The sequence below is a fragment of the Canis lupus genome, chromosome 3 (assembly GCF_003254725.2).
Source record: "Canis lupus dingo isolate Sandy chromosome 3, ASM325472v2, whole genome shotgun sequence".
Taxonomy (NCBI): domain Eukaryota; kingdom Metazoa; phylum Chordata; class Mammalia; order Carnivora; family Canidae; genus Canis; species Canis lupus.
The window spans coordinates 1,186,543-1,204,447 of NC_064245.1; the positions used below are offsets into that span (position 1 = coordinate 1,186,543).

Genomic DNA, 17,905 nt, shown 5'->3' on the forward strand with positions numbered 1-17,905 from the left:
CCTTCAAATTATCCTGAAAATCTATGAATTCGGCCTGAGATTCAAAGAGAGACTAGCTGGAATGCTACAGTGAGAAGAGTTCGCGCATCTATCAAGGTAGGAAGACGGGGAAAAAGAAATAAAGGAACAAAGGCCTCCAAGGGGGAGGGGCCCCGCGAGGAGCCGGGCTGAGGCCGGGGCGAGTGTCCCCAGGACAGGAGAGCCCCGTCCCGGAGGAGCAGGAGCTGCACCGACCTTCCCGGGCGGAAAGGGGCTCGTGGGGAGTTGGAGCAGGACCAGGAGGGCGAGGATGCCCTCGGGCTCCCGGGGACAGTAACAGAGCAACTGCGCGCCGGGAGAGTGCGCCGAGCTCCCTAAGGGCTGCAGCGCGCACGGCGGGACCCGGCGGGACCCGGAGCAGCTCGGGGGGGCTCGGGGGCGGCTCCGCGGAGGGGGCTGCGCGGCCCCGGGAGCAGCTCGGAGGGGCTCGGGCAGAGGAAGAGGCTCCGTGCGGAGGGGCCTGCGCGGTTCCAGGAGCAGCTCGGAGGGGCTCGGGCGGCAGCTACGCGGAGGGGGCTGCGCGGCCCGGGAGCGCGAATCCACCAGCGCAGGCCCCGGAGCACAGGGCGCCGGGACACAGCCCAGGATCCCGCCTCCCCCGGGACAGGCAGAGGCCGGGAGGGCCCAGGACAGCGAGGACGCTCCTGCCCCAGCTGAGCAGATCAGCGGCCCCGCCCCGGAGCCTCCAGGCCCTGCAGACGGAGTTCCTGCCGGAGCTGAATCCAGGTTTCCAGAGCTGCCCCGCCACTGGGGCTGTTCCTCCTGCGGCCTCACGGGGTAAACAACCCCCACTGAGCCCTGCACCAGGAGGGGCACAGCAGCTCCCCCAACTGCTAACACCTGAAAATCACAACAGGCCCCTCCCCCAGAACACCAGCTAGACGGACAACTTCCAGGAGAAGCCAAGGGACTTAAAGAACACAGAATCAGAAGATACTCCCCGGTGGTTCTTTTTTGTTTGTTTGTTTTTGTTTTTGTTTTTGTTTTTGTTTTGTTTTGCTTTTTGATTTGTTTCCTTCCCCCACCCCCTTTTTTTCTCCTTTCTTTTTCTTTCTCTTTTTCTTCTTCTTTTTTTTTTTTTTCGTTTTTTTTTTCTTTTTCTTCCCTTTTTTTTCTCTTTCTCTTTTCTTTCCTTCTTTCTCTCCTCTCTTTTTCTCTTTTTCCCAATACAACTTGCTTTTGGCCACTCTGCACTGAGCAAAATGACTAGAAGGAAAACCTCACCTCAAAAGAAAGAATCAGAAACAGTCCTCTCTCACACAGAGTTACAAAATCTGGATTACAATTCAATGTCAGAAAGCCAATTCAGAAGCACTATTATACAGCTACTGGTGGCTCTAGAAAAAAGTATAAAGGACTCAAGAGACTTCATGACTGCAGAATTTAGAGCTAATCAGGCAGAAATTAAAAACCAATTGAATGAGATGCAATCCAAACTAGAAGTCCTAACGACGAGGGTTAACGAGGTGGAAGAACGAGTGAGTGACCTAGAAGACAAGTTGACAGCAAAGAGGGAAACTGAGGAAAAAAGAGACAAACAATTAAAAGACCATGAAGATAGATTAAGGGAAATAAACGACAGCCTGAGGAAGAAAAACCTACGTTTAATTGGGGTTCCCGAGGGCGCCGAAAGGGACAGAGGGCCAGAATATGTATTTGAACAAATTCTAGCTGAAAACTTTCCTAATCTGGGAAGGGAAACAAGCATTCAGATCCAGGAAATAGAGAGATCCCCCCCTAAAATCAATAAAAACCGTTCAACACCTCGACATTTAATTGTGAAGCTTGCAAATTCCAAAGATAAGGAGAAGATCCTTAAAGCAGCAAGAGACAAGAAATCCCTGACTTTTATGGGGAGGAGTATTAGGGTAACAGCAGACCTCTCCACAGAGACCTGGCAGGCCAGAAAGGGCTGGCAGGATATATTCAGGGTCCTAAATGAAAAGAACATGCAACCAAGAATACTTTATCCAGCAAGGCTCTCATTCAAAATGGAAGGAGAGATAAAGAGCTTCCAAGACAGGCAGCAACTAAAAGAATATGTGACCTCCAAACCAGCTCTGCAAGAAATTTTAAGGGGGCCTCTTAAAATTCCCCTTTAAGAAGAAGTTCAGTGGAACAGTCCACAAAAACAAAGACTGAATAGATATCATGATGACACTAAACTCATATCTCTCAATAGTAACTCTGAATGTGAACGGGCTTAATGACCCCATCAAAAGGCGCAGGGTTTCAGACTGGATAAAAAAGCAGGACCCATCTATTTGCTGTCTACAAGAGACTCATTTTAGACAGAAGGACACCTACAGCCTGAAAATAAAAGGTTGGAGAACCATTTACCATTCGAATGGTCCTCAAAAGAAAGCAGGGGTAGCCATCCTTATATCAGATAAACTAAAATTTACCCCAAAGACTGTAGTGAGAGATGAAGAGGGACACTATATCATACTTAAAGGATCTATTCAACAAGAGGACTTAACAATCCTCAATATATATGCTCCGAATGTGGGAGCTGCCAAATATATAAATCAATTATTAACCAAAGTGAAGAAATACTTAGATAATAATACACTTATACTTGGTGACTTCAATCTAGCTCTTTCTATACTCGATAGGTCTTCTAAGCAAAACATCTCCAAAGAAACGAGAGCTTTAAATGATACACTGGACCAGATGGATTTCACAGATATCTACAGAACTTTACATCCAAACTCAACTGAATACACATTCTTCTCAAGCGCACATGGAACTTTCTCCAGAATAGACCACATATTGGGTCACAAATCGGGTCTGAACCGATACCAAAAGATTGGGATTGTCCCCTGCATATTCTCGGACCATAATGCCTTGAAATTAGAACTAAATCACAACAAGAAGTTTGGAAGGACCTCAAACACATGGAGGTTAAGGACCATCCTGCTAAAAGATAAAAGGGTCAACCAGGAAATTAAGGAAGAATTAAAAAGATTCATGGAAACTAATGAGAATGAAGATACAACCGTTCAAAATCTTTGGGATGCAGCAAAAGCAGTCCTAAGGGGGAAATACATCGCAATACAAGCATCCATTCAAAAACTGGAAAGAACTCAAATACAAAAGCTAACCTTACACATAAAGGAGCTAGAGAAAAAACAGCAAATAGATCCTACACCCAAGAGAAGAAGGGAGCTAATAAAGATTCGAGCAGAACTCAACGAAATCGAGACCAGAAGAACTGTGGAACAGATCAACAGAACCAGGAGTTGGTTCTTTGAAAGAATTAATAAGATAGATAAACCATTAGCCAGCCTTATTAAAAAGAAGAGAGAGAAGACTCAAATTAATAAAATCATGAATGAGAAAGGAGAGATCACTACCAACACCAAGGAAATACAAACGATTTTAAAAACATATTATGAACAGCTATACGCCAATAAATTAGGCAATCTAGAAGAAATGGACGCATTCCTGGAAAGCCACAAACTACCAAAACTGGAACAGGAAGAAATAGAAAACCTGAACAGGCCAATAACCAGGGAGGAAATTGAAGCAGTCATCAAAAACCTCCCAAGACACAAGAGTCCAGGGCCAGATGGCTTCCCAGGAGAATTTTATCAAACGTTTAAAGAAGAAATCATACCTATTCTCCTAAAGCTGTTTGGAAAGATAGAAAGAGATGGAGTACTTCCAAATTCGTTCTATGAAGCCAGCATCACCTTAATTCCAAAGCCAGACAAAGACCCCGCCAAAAAGGAGAATTACAGACCAATATCCCTGATGAACATGGATGCAAAAATTCTCAACAAGATACTGGCCAATAGGATCCAACAGTACATTAAGAAAATTATTCACCATGACCAAGTAGGATTTATCCCTGGGACACAAGGCTGGTTCAACACCCGTAAAACAATCAATGTGATTCATCATATCAGCAAGAGAAAAACCAAGAACCATATGATCCTCTCATTGGATGCAGAGAAAGCATTTGACAAAATACAGCATCCATTCCTGATCAAAACTCTTCAGAGTGTAGGGATAGAGGGAACATTCCTCGACATCTTAAAAGCCATCTATGAAAAGCCCACAGCAAATATCATTCTCAATGGGGAAGCACTGGGAGCCTTTCCCCTAAGATCAGGAACAAGACAGGGATGTCCACTCTCACCACTGCTATTCAACATAGTACTGGAAGTCCTAGCCTCAGCAATCAGACAACAAAAAGACATTAAAGGCATTCAAATTGGCAAAGAAGAAGTCAAACTCTCCCTCTTCGCCGATGACATGATACTCTACATAGAAAACCCAAAAGTCTCCACCCCAAGATTGCTAGAACTCATACAGCAATTCGGTAGCGTGGCAGGATACAAAATCAATGCCCAGAAGTCAGTGGCATTTCTATACACTAACAATGAGACTGAAGAAAGAGAAATTAAGGAGTCAATCCCATTTACAATTGCACCCAAAAGCATAAGATACCTAGGAATAAACCTCACCAAAGATGTAAAGGATCTATACCCTCAAAACTATAGAACACTTCTGAAAGAAATTGAGGAAGACACAAAGAGATGGAAAAATATTCCATGCTCATGGATTGGCAGAATTAATATTGTGAAAATGTCAATGTTACCCAGGGCAATATACACGTTTAATGCAATCCCTATCAAAATACCATGGACTTTCTTCAGAGAGTTAGAACAAATTATTTTAAGATTTGTGTGGAATCAGAAAAGACCCCGAATAGCCAGGGGAATTTTAAAAAAGAAAACCATATCTGGGGGCATCACAATGCCAGATTTCAGGTTGTACTACAAAGCTGTGGTCATCAAGACAGTGTGGTACTGGCACAAAAACAGACACATAGATCAGTGGAACAGAATAGAGAATCCAGAAGTGGACCCTGAACTTTATGGGCAACTAATATTCGATAAAGGAGGAAAGACTATCCATTGGAAGAAAGACAGTCTCTTCAATAAATGGTGCTGGGAAAATTGGACATCCACATGCAGAAGAATGAAACTAGACCACTCTCTTTCACCATACACAAAGATAAACTCAAAATGGATGAAAGATCTAAATGTGAGACAAGATTCCATCAAAATCCTAGAGAAGAACACAGGCAACACCCTTTTTGAACTCGGCCATAGTAACTTCTTGCAAGATACATCCACGAAGGCAAAAGAAACAAAAGCAAAAATGAACTATTGGGACTTCATCAAGATAAGAAGCTTTTGCACAGCAAAGGATACAGTCAACAAAACTCAAAGACAACCTACAGAATGGGAGAAGATATTTGCAAATGACATATCAGATAAAGGGCTAGTTTCCAAGATCTATAAAGAACTTATTAAACTCAACACCAAAGAAACAAACAATCCAATCATGAAATGGGCAAAAGACATGAACAGAAATCTCACAGAAGAAGACATAGACATGGCCAACATGCACATGAGAAAATGCTCTGCATCACTTGCCATCAGGGAAATACAAATCAAAACCACAATGAGATACCACCTCACACCAGTGAGAATGGGAAAAATTAACAAGGCAGGAAACCACAAATGTTGGAGAGGATGTGGAGAAAAGGGAACCCTCTTACACTGTTGGTGGGAATGTGAACTGGTGCAGCCACTGTGGAAAACTGTGTGGAGGTTCTTCAAACAGTTAAAAATATACCTGCCCTACGACCCAGCAATTGCACTGTTGGGGATTTACCCCAAAGATACAAATGCAATGAAACGCTGGGACACCTGCACCCCGATGTTTCTAGCAGCAATGGCCACGATAGCCAAACTGTGGAAGGAGCCTCGGTGTCCAACGAAAGATGAATGGATAAAGAAGATGTGGTTTATGTATACAATGGAATATTACTCAGCTATTAGAAATGACAAATACCCACCATTTGCTTCAACGTGGATGGAACTGGAGGGTATTATGCTGAGTGAAGTAAGTCAGTCGGAGAAGGACAAACATTATATGTTCTCATTCATTTGGGGAATATAAATAATAGTGAAAGGGAAAATAAGGGAAGGGAGAAGAAATGTGTGGGAAATATCAGAAAGGGAGACAGAACATAAAGACTGCTAACTCTGGGAAACGAACTAGGGGTGGTAGAAGGGGAGGAGGGCGGGGGGTGGGAGTGAACGGGTGACGGGCACTGGGTGTTATTCTGTATGTTAGAAAATTGAACACCAATAAAAAAAAAAAAAAAAAAAAAAAAAAAAAAAAAAAACATAAAGTAACAGAATAAGTTGATTCTTTAAGTTCTAAGATGGAAGAGATTCACCACGTATTGGCTTTTCCTCTTTCTTCGAGTTATACCACATCCTAAAATTAATTTATTAATTTATTACGTATAAAGATCAAACATTACCCCTGGCAATACTGAATTTTAAATTTTTCCGGGTTCACAGTTTTTATACATATATACAAACAAACTTATAACATGTTCTAAATTCTCAAAACTAAGTAGCTCAGTCTATTGGTCCTCTAAGCATCAATAAATGTTGTGACATAAAATGTATGAAATGTTACATGTAGTTTAGAAGCTAGAATTGAGAGACACAGAAAGTCGTGCAACAAATTCAGAGAAGAAAAATGTGCCTGATTTTCATAACCAGCATTTAAAAATTTATTATTTTGTTTTATTAACATCTAAAAACAATCTTGATTTCAAGTTAATGCTGACTGTTCACCCTTTTTAGGGCTACTGAGATTTATGATTTCTTACCAAAATTGAAGTCACTGTAAATCATATTATAGGAAAATTTCAAGAGGGAGGTAAAAAGGGAAATAAAAATAAAATGGCTTCAAGTCTATTGAAATTGCAACGAGCAACTGGCTGACTGAAACATTACTTTTAATCCCAGAAAATCAGTTGCACGCAGAGTCTGTGATGTATTATGCTCCTAATACTTCATGATATAGCATACCCACATGTCACTGTTTAATTCAATGGATATTTTTTACCAGTTGCAACAAGAGCAAACCAAAGACTTATTCTAGCTTCTGTGAGATTTTAATTTAAGTGGTTGAAAGCTTGTGGCCTACAAAGCCAAGGCCAAATCCCTAGGATTCCAATACTTCATTACTCAGAGAGCTTCATGTGTTGTATGTGTAAATCCAGCTTCTCAAAGTTAATCATCCATGTGTTAAAATCTTAATGAAAATTAAATAGGTAAAAGATAACTTTCCAATAGTATATATATTTTGGGCTAAGTGAAAACACCTCCTGGGAAATTGCAATTCAATCAAGTGGAGATTTTTCATTTAAAACTATTAATTTCAATCTAGCAAAATACTGTCTATGGCTAAAGAACAGAAATATATATGTATAATTTTAAAATCAAATTTCTTACACCATTTGAAGGTTAAAAGGGACCAAACTCTTGTGATTGTGAAGAACCACAAGTGATAATAGAAAAATGGCCAAAAGTCATACATTTTTTTTCTTAATTCAGCAAGGATTTTTCAGTCTGAACTTCCCTAAAGTTTACCTATGTTTGAGAAGTTATTCTCATATCCCACAGACATACTGAGTGAAAGAAAGCAGACACAAAAGTGTATGTGCTACATAATTTCATATTATATAAATTTCAAAAATGGTGACAAAGCTATCAAAATAATGGCTGTCTCTGGTGGAGGGTAAGGATTGTCTAGGAAGGGGCTCAAGAGAACTTTTTGGAATTATGGAACTATATCTTGACCTTGTTAAGCACCTGGGATCTGTGCATTTTTAAATATATAAATTATACTTCAATAAAAAGGAGAGTGAAGAAGTGACCTGGGAAATTGAGCAAGAAAATTATACCAAAATGCATCAAAAAAGGAAAATGAGAGCTGGAAAGAAAACACAGAAACCTAGAGGACAGATGTTAATCTTGGAACACTTATTTAGTAGTTCCAGAAACAGAGAACACATAAAACAGACTGGAGGAAATGCTTCAGTAATTTATAACAACACTTCTCAAACCTAAATAAAGACATTAGCCCTCATAATCAAAGGAAGGAGAGAAATCAGAGGAGAATAAGCAGACACAGATCATAATCTGAGAACATCAAGAATAAAGAAAAAAAATACACTAAGCTTCCAGTATAAACACTGAAGAAATCAAAGTTAAATATTAGGTTTAAACAGAATTCTCAGTAATATTTGATACAAAAAGACAGTAGGCCTATATACATATATTTTTTTAATATTTTATTTATTTATTCATGAGAGACACATAAAGAGATGCAGAGACATAGGCGGAGAGAGAAGCAAGCCCCATGCAGGGAGCCTGATGTGGGACTCAATCCCGGGACTCCAGGACCACACCCTGGGCCGAAGGCAGATGCTTAACCGCTGAGCCATCCAGGGATCCCTAGGCTTATATATTTAAAGTTATGACCATTTACTTAAAATCCAAATGGGTTGGCAAGTCTATTTTTTAAAAGGGAGAGAGGGGAGAAGAAACAAATAAGGAACAAAAAAGGGGACAGTAATAATAGCTAAGAGATTTTAAGTAAAAAATGATAAAAGAACACTGTGAGGAGCTTTACATAATTTTTCAAATCTAGGCAAATAATCTCTTTAGGAAAACATATTACCAAAATTGGCACGAAATAAATCAGAAACATTCAGAAGTTCAAAAACAATAAGAGACAGAAAAACATCTACCCCTAAAAAAGTTAGCTGTTAAAATAGTTTAATGAGTTAATCTCTACATCCCTTCAAGGAGATAATTCTCAGATTATAGCAACTGTTCCATAGTGTAAAAAAGTGAAAAAGCTATTGTAATCATTTTATAATGCTGAAATAAACTCCTATACCACAGTCAGACAGGTCAATAAAAAAACCAAAAGTCAGTATTAACTTACAAACATGTAGTAAAAATTCTTAATAAAAATAGTAGCAAATTGGGGATCTCTGGGTGGCTCAGAAGTTTAGCACCTGTGCCTTGAGCCCAGGGCGTGATCCTGGAGTCCGGGATCGAGTCCCACATTGGGCTCCCTGCATGAAGCCTACTTCTCTTTCTGCCTGTGTTTCTGTCTCTCTCTCTCTCTCTCTCTCTCTCTCTCTCTCTGTGTCTCTCATGAATAAATAAATATAATCTTAAAAAAAAAAAGAGTAGCTAATTGATTCCATCATGTTAAAGTAGGTCATTTATCACCAGGAATGCAACAGTGTTTCAACACTAAAAAATATATCCATGCAATTCACTACAATAATGGACAAAAGGAGGGAAAAAAAAAACCCACTGGAGGATCTCAAGCATAAAAACCCAATGCTTAGGGGCTCCCTGGGTGGCGCAGCGGTTTGGCGCCTGCCTTTGGCCCAGGGCGTGGTGCATGGGCCATGGAGACCCGGGATCGAATCCCACGTCGGGCTCCTGGTGCATGGAGCCTGCTTCTCCCTCTGCCTGTGTCTCTGCCTCTGTGTGTGTGTGTGTGTGACTATCATAAATAAATAAAAATTAAAAAAAAAACCAATGCTTAATACCAATGCTTAATACCAATAATGGTATTATTTGGACACCAATAATGTGCAAGCAACTGTTCCAGGTCCTGAGGATCTATCAGTGAACCTACTCCTAAAGTAAATCCTACATTCCAGTGGAGGAAGACAGACAAAGAAGAAAGAAATCTATTACATGCCAGAGAGTGGTACACGTTACAAAAAAAATAAAGCAGGTTAAGAGGGAACAAAGTGATAGAGCTGAGAAAGACAGAGGGAGGGAGAAAGAAAGGGCAAGAGACACTAAGACGGAAAGAGACAGAGCAAGGAAGGGTGCAAGAGATGGAGTGAACAGACAAGGAGTTTCTGATGAGAGAACATTTTGGGGGAAACTTGAAGGAAGGAAGGAAATAAGGTGGGAAACTATCCAGGAGTCCTGTGTCAGAAGACACAGATAAGACCATGTTCAGCGTATTCTAGAAACAGCAAGAAACAGCCAGGGTGGCTGGAAAGAAGTGAGCAAGGAGGAGACTAAGATGAGGTGGCCATACTCTGTGAACTGTATCAGGTAAGGGCTTGACCTTTATTCTAAAGTGGTAAGACACCACGCAGCTCTTAAAATCAACAATCTACGTGTATATGGCCTGATACAGAGAGTCTGTAGTATATACAGACTAACAAAGAACTTGCAGAATAATACCTGCCTATAGCACCTTTTCTAGTAAGAACACACAGATTTTCCTGATGATGAGTGATGCTGAACATCTCATGTGTCTGTTGGCCATCCGTAGGCCTCTGGAAAAATGTCTATTCGGATCCTGTGCTCATTTTTAATTGGATTATTTGGTTTGGGTATTGAGTTGTCTGAGTTTTTTTTTTTTTTTTACATATTTTGGATATTAACCCCTTATTGGATATATCACTTGCAAATATCTTCTCCCATTCCACACAGGTTCCTTTTTCATTTTGTGGATGGTTTCAAAACCACAATGAGTATCACCTTGTACCATTCAAAATAAGTATTATCAAAAAGACAAGAAACAAGAGCTGGCAAGAATGTGGAGAAAACAGAAGCCTTGCACACTGTTGGTGGGGATGCAAATTAGTGCAGCCGCTGTGGAAAACAGTATCGAGGTTTCTCGAACAATTAGAAATAGAAATACCACACAATCCAGTAATTCCACTCCTGGGTATTTACCCAAAGAATACAAAAATACTAATTTGAAAAGATACATACACCACTATGTTTACTGCAGCATTACCTACAAGAGCCAAGAAATGGAAGCAACCTGAGTGGCCATCGACAGAGGACTGAATAAAGAAGATGTGACTGTATACATACAGATGTGCCTACACACACACGATGTGAAATGAAACCTTGCCACTTATGACAACATGGATGGACCTAGAGTATTATGCTAAGTGAAGTAAGTCAGACAAAAAAGGACAAATACTATATGATTTCACTTATATATGGAGTCTAAAAAACAAATGAATAAATGAACAGATTCATAAATAAAAAATACAAACTGACGGTTACCAGAGAATAGAGGGGTAGGGAGATGGGCAAAACAGGTGAAGGGGATTAAAAGGTACAAACTTTTAAAATAAGTCACAGGGATGAAAAGTGTACAGGGAATAAGTTAACAATATTGTAATAACTGTATGGTGACAGACGGTGACTACCCTTGTTGCAGGTAGCACTGTGTGACATACATTACTGTCGATATGTCGTACACCTGAAACTAATATATCACTGTGAGCTAACTATAATTTTAAAATAATAATAAAAACAAAAAGACACATAAAGCTAAATGTGTGCGTATGTGTGTGTGTGTGTGTGTGTGTACAAACACATTTTTTAAAAAAATAGTTGGAAGGATATGTTCAAAAGAGGCAACAGTGATTTTTCTGAGGAGTGCTCTGGAATGGAGAAACTGCCAAAAGGAATTTTGGTAAATTTATGATATTTAATTTCTTCATGATGAGAATGAATACATGTGCTATTTGTTAGATTAAAAATTAGATAAAGAAAAAGAATCTTTAACCATCCAGCAAACCTCTGCATCTCTAACAAGTAAATATTGTTACTACAGTCTCCTCCAGGTGAACTCTTTGAAATTTTGTAAGTAAATTTCTATAAAAATGGTACATAAGTATGATAATTGTTCATAAAGACTGCCTTTTTCTGGACAACTCTGTTTTTGTATATGTGTGGTTGTACGTGGATATATGTTTACATAGATCTATAGGTTTATATACATGATGCACGTATAATGAAAGTCACACACATATATATGTATGTATATATAATGAAAATCTTGAATGACTACTGGTGCAGAGAAACAGTTGGAAAATTTATTTACACAATAACATATCCAACATGATAAAAGGTCAGTCACTTCCCAAGGATTCCTGACTCAGGGAAGCACAGAAATAGACACGCTATGTGTGTACCTTCCTAGAAAGACAATCCCATGGATAATGATGATTAGGCTGAAATTGTGAAAGGTGATGTACACAGTCTAATGATTGCATGCGAAAGGCCCTAGCAAATTAATTTTCTTATTGCCACGTATTTCATGAACACTGTACAGAGAGACAAGAATTATACAGAGAAATTACTTGAAACGTTTTAAAACGTTGTCTATGGATTCTGTAGATCAACCCGTAACTCCCCCTAACAAGGCCATCTTTCCTATCAAAGAAATTTATTTCCTTCAAACTGGCACTCAGACACTTTGCAACTTTGTTGAAATACTTGAACGCATTTTATTCACAACATTTCCAAATAATTAATTATCTTAATTGCAAAAAGTCAAATATGTAACATTACCTAATTTCTAATTTGCAATCATTAGCATAGTACATGGCACGAATATGTTAAATCAAGTATAAGTTTTATGTGAATTTGTGTACGCTGTCATCCCTCAAGATTACAGTCCCAAAATAGTTCTTTCAAATCTAGGTTCCGGCCCCTTAAAAGCTGTATGTCCTTGGAATATTTATTTAACCTCTTAGCACTTCAGTTTTCTCATCTACAAACTGGAGAGATAAAATCCACTTCTTGGGTTATTATAGGTATTACATTTTGCTTGTGGGAATCACATTTACGTTAAGTGATTACTTAATATCTATGAAAATGTTTAAAAACCATTATAGGCACGTATATCTTGGTCCCCTTCTCTATACCATAACATAAATGAAAGACGGTAAAGAAGGAGGGGAAATAGAAGGAAGAAAGTAAAAGTAGACCATAAAATGGGACACCTAGGTGGCTCAGTGGTTGAGCGTCTGCCTTCGGCTCAGGGAATGACCCTGGGGATCCTGGGATCGAGTCTGCATGAGGCTTCCTGCAGGGAGCCTGCTTCTTCCTCTGCCTGTGTCTCTGACTCTCTCTCTCTCTCTGTGTTTCTCACAAATAAATAAATAAATAAAATATTTTTTAAAAAGTAAACCATAAAATACTTTTACAAAACCCAGTGAAGGGATGCCTGAGAGCTCAATTAGTTAGGTGTCTGTCTGCAGCTCAGGTCATGATCCCAGGGGCCTAAGATCAGGCCTCCAGTGGGGCATCCTGCTCAGTGAGGAGTCTGCTTCCCTCTCTGCCTCTCCTACTGCTTGTGCTCCCACTCCCTCTCTCTCTCTCAAAAAAATAAAATAAAATAAAATCTTTAAAAAAAAGCCCCAGTGAAGACTCTGGCTAGTGACCTCTTTAGCAGAACTAAAGCAAAGAAATCCAGAAACTGTAAGTTGGAACACAAAGTTCCATCACATCTGTGGGTATCTGACCTCCTGGCAAATTACCCACCTTTTAAATTATTTAGAAAACAACACACACACACACACACACACACACACACACACACACACGTAAAGCTGTCTATGGGCCAGACATGAATGATTGGGAATAGCATCATAGGGCAAAAAAGACAAATCCCATGCCTTCTCAGGTTTTTGGGTTGGATGATATTCACAGAAGACTTCCCAGGGTATCTGCAAAGTTTACTGAAGAATGCAAAGAAAAATATGAGTGCTAAGGAAACTCCAATAACACATGGATGATGATACCCATTTTGCTTTGTATCTTTGCTGAAGCCTCAAAAACAGAGCTGAGATGAACTTCTACGGCATAGTTAGAAGTAGGAAATATTGGAAACTAGGCAAGAGAAGTCCTGGTAGGAAACCTTGGGAACTACACAAGAGGGTGAGAATGATGCTTAAGAGAGGGGGGAAAACAAAGCAAGAGCAATGAATAAGCCCAATCAAAATCTAAAATGTGATCTTAGCAAAAATTAGGATGATTCTGTCTTTCTGTGAATTTGCTTATGTGGTAACAAGTTTTTGCTTTTGTTTTTGGGGTTTTTAAAATTTATTTGAGAGAGAGAGAGAGTGCACGAGCAAGAACGAGCTAGCAGGGGGAAGGGTAGAGGGAGAGAGAGAGAAAATCAATCTCAAGCAGACTCCCAGCTGAGCACAGAGCCTGACGCGCACCTGACATGGGGCCTGATGCGGGGCTCAATCCTAAGATTCTGAGATCACGACCTGACATGAAATTAAGAGTCGGCCACTTTGCCCAACTGAGCCACCCAAGCACCCCACGGTAACAGGTTTTTTATACTCATGTTCATTAGGCATTGAGCAAGAAACGGTGTCATGAAAATACTACAATAGGGATCCCTGGGTGGCTCAGCAGTTTAGTGCCTGCCTTCAGCCCAGGGTGTGACCCCGGAGACCTGGGATGGAGTCCCACGTTGCATGTCCAGAGTCCCTGCATGGAGCCTGCTTCTCCTTCTGCCTGTCTGTCTGTTGTCTGACTCTCTCTCTCTGTCATGAATAAGTAAAATCTTAAAAAAAAAAAAAAAAAAAAAAAAAAGAAAATACTACAATCATTTTATTAGCCACTGACACACACTCCCATCTCCTGCTTGCTGTGATCTCACATTCATCTAACTGTGGGCTCCTTGTTCCCTTCTCCTGCCAGTCCAATCATAAGTCTTTGGAACATGCAGTCAAGGAATGGAAACCAGGGTGCAAATGCAGGTGACCATTCTGCTTCAACGTCACATGGTGGCTGGCAGGCCCTGCAGGGCACCATGTGCCAGCCCCTCACCACATGGTTTATCCTCGTCGTGCCCTTGAATCTTCACATCTGGTAAACACGACTACGATCTTCATCTTAGTGGTGAAGGACTGAAACACAGAGGGGGTTTACTAACATGCTCGAGGCCCTACAGCTTGAAACCGTGTCTGCGTCTCAGCCAAATTCCATCATCTTAAATACTCCATTGTACGTTTTCCACAGGCTTTCATTCATCCAGCAAATACTAGGCACTTAGTGTATGCTGGGCCCTGCGCCTTGTGCTCTGAAATCCAGGCTGCAGCATGATAAAACTGGGTGAGGCGGGTCCAAACGGACCTGTCAGGTCGGTGAAACTAACACCATATGGAAGGCATGGTTAATGGGATTTAAGAGGAATGAGAAAGGAAGGGGATAGGGAAGCCAAAAGGCAAGAAGGGAAAACAAGAGCCAAAGGCTGAAAAAGGAAGTATTTTAACAGTGGTCATGTGAGAAAGCTAAAAGGAAGGCTGTATCCCCAGACTGGGGTGTAGGAGTTGACAGTTTGGGGTATGAAGCCATTCTACAATTTGATGGAAGTCACTAAGGACAAAAAGGGTGAAGAATCCAGAGGCCAGGGTGATGGCAGCCACTGGAGGGAGAAAGCGGATGTGGGCTAAGTGCTTATCTGTCCGTGCTAAGTTTAGGACAGGGAATGCTGTAAGAGACGGACAGGTAAGAGGAGGGGCTGGTAGGGTAGTAACAGCCTTAAGGCAGGAGGAGCTTTACACAACCTTTTCCACCACAACCTACATTTAATATTTTTTATTATTATAACACAGTTAACATTTCAAAAATATTGCCTATATGTGTTTTTACTTCTCCTCCTAGTGAATCAGGTTTTCCAGTAGATACTCTGACATCATAACACCAAGGAAGGAGATAGGGAAAACTTTACCCTGAGATGGAGAACCATATGGCCCAGAGATGCTGCAGGATTAGAGAAGGGGATAAAAGGCTGCCAGACCCGGCCTGGTAGATTTCGGAAGCAGAAGATACAGGCAGAGTTGAAAGGTCAGGTGCATAGGTCCTCTACCTTGCCATGTTAGGGAGGGGCAGGGCATTAATATAAACATTCAGGCAGGTATTGGGAGCTCTAAAACACTGCAAAGTTTTGTTGGTGGCACACATTTGTTATCTGAAGAAGTCCTTCACATGCTCATGCCCAACACTGTACAACATCCAGCAGAAACACAAGTAGAAGGAAGTGGCTCAATGAGTAAGCCGAAGCAGAGCCCCATGTTCTCCGTTAGGAAATCTATGCAGGGAATCCAGAGTTTTCCATATGAGGCGGGGAGAAGATGAGGAGGCGCAAGCAGGGTTAGGGAGTAGGACAAAAATAAATACAGTGTGTAGGAACCTGGGACTTGGTGAACAAAGACAAATAGCTGGGATCAGGAGCTCTAAGTGCTTTCATGGCACCCGCAATGGTACCCACAATGCAAGTCTCGGCCAGACAGATTTCAGCAGCCACCAATCTCAAAAGGAAACCAAACGAGCCACTGCACAGCAAGGACCCAGGAAGGCCCAGGATGTGGACTGGTTATGGAACCCCCATTTGTCCTAAGAGATCATGTAAGCCCCATCCTATACCATCAGATGCCACTTTAGAGAGGAAAAGCAGGAGAGGAAGAAATATAAAAAACTGAAATTGAATATTAAACTTAGTAAAGACAAAACTATCCAAAATAAGTTATTTAAATCAGAAGATATTGTGATACAGTAAACTGTCAAGTTTAAGGTTTGCCTTCCTATTCTCCTCATACAATCTCCACTATGCAATTTAGATCAGCTCACAGATCGGAGAGTAAATGCCTCCATTTCTTGGCACATATGCATGCGGCGTACAAATTTACAATTTCAATGCACACAAACGTAAAAAAGTATTTCTTTCAAGTTATCATTATTGGTAAGTATTAAAATACTTTTAAACTAAATTCCCCATACCTTAATTTCACTTTATTCCTCCTGGTCATATATCTTTCATCATCAAATAAATCTTGCCGGCTTTCAGATTTATTTGCTGCTTTTCATTATTTGTAGGTTACATCCTTTCCTAACCAATGTAATTCAAGTTGTATGTAATTAGCTTCTAAAACCTTTTCTTTGAAATACATCTCCACATTTCCTTAATTCTGTTTTCTTATCCTGCTCCACATGTCTTTATTTTTCATACCTTTCAGGTTTAGGAATAGCTAAAAAGGGATGTCAAGTTAGTGACGTCTCATTAAAAAGAAGTAGAAATTGTCCTCAACATGCCACACATCACACATCAGCCTTTCCATCTATTAAATCACATGGTAAATGCATGTAATGTGATTTCCACTACCAAAGTTCTTTTCTTCTTCCTAAACGTTTTCAGAGCTAGATTTGAATTTGGCTGCCCCAAAACCAACTGCACAAAGACTCAAAAGACTACCTTTTTTCCATTAATTTCCTGCAAAGGTTAAGATTTCTAAGTACAAAGTAGCTGTTGACACAGCTAAACTGAGTGGGATCTATATGGGAAATCTCTGTAATTTCCTCTCAATCTTACTTAGAACCTAATACTGCTGTAAAAAAATAAATAAATAAATCTTAAAAGAAAACTGAGCAGGAATCATTCATAGGTTGGAAACTCCAGGGATGCTGCCAGAGTGTCTTCAGGGTTCTCATTATTCCCACTGAAACAGGTTTCAGCTCACTTTTCTTTCAAAAGGATTAACACTTATATATCTCATTGCAAAATGAATCCATGAAACTCCTTTACCATCCTAGATCTATCACAAACACACCTCCATCCTTACTTGAACAATAATTAAGATCCTGTAAAAGTGGCTTTCAAGGGAGTAGCCATTATATCCTAGCAGGAAATACAAAATCAGTACTATATTCATTGGAAGTAAACATATCAAAGGACAATCACTGATCCCCAGTAGATCTAATATTTTCATAAGTCTGGAAGTTCCCTTTACTGAAGTGGAATGATAATGAGCAGTAGTGGGCCCACCTCTAGCCTCCACCTGGTACTGTCTCACCGTGAAAATTCACTGAGCCTAATTATTCATCTGCCTGTTGAGTGTGGAATCCCCACAAGACTTCCCTTGGAAACCAAGGACAACCTCAAGTATAAAGGAGGGAATACCGAGGAAAAATCATTCCTACTACTCAGTACCATTTGTTACATATACAAATAAATAATATAGAGGTCTGTAACTTTCTAGATTGATTAGAACATTGTGCACATATTCATCAGCATTCTCACTAACATGTCCTAAGTCAAAAGCAGTACATACATCACACTGTGATGACAGTGTTACAACTGTTATTCTGAGGCTGCTGTGCTAGTAATGTGG

At 40.3% G+C, this 17,905-nt stretch overlaps 1 protein-coding gene across 6 annotated transcripts in view; it reads right to left on the minus strand.

The window, feature by feature from the left end:
* The window catches only part of CAMK4 (calcium/calmodulin dependent protein kinase IV), a 279,198-nt gene that overhangs the window by 146,350 nt on the left and 114,943 nt on the right, over positions 1 to 17,905 (minus strand). The gene's annotated exons all lie outside the window — the stretch shown is intronic.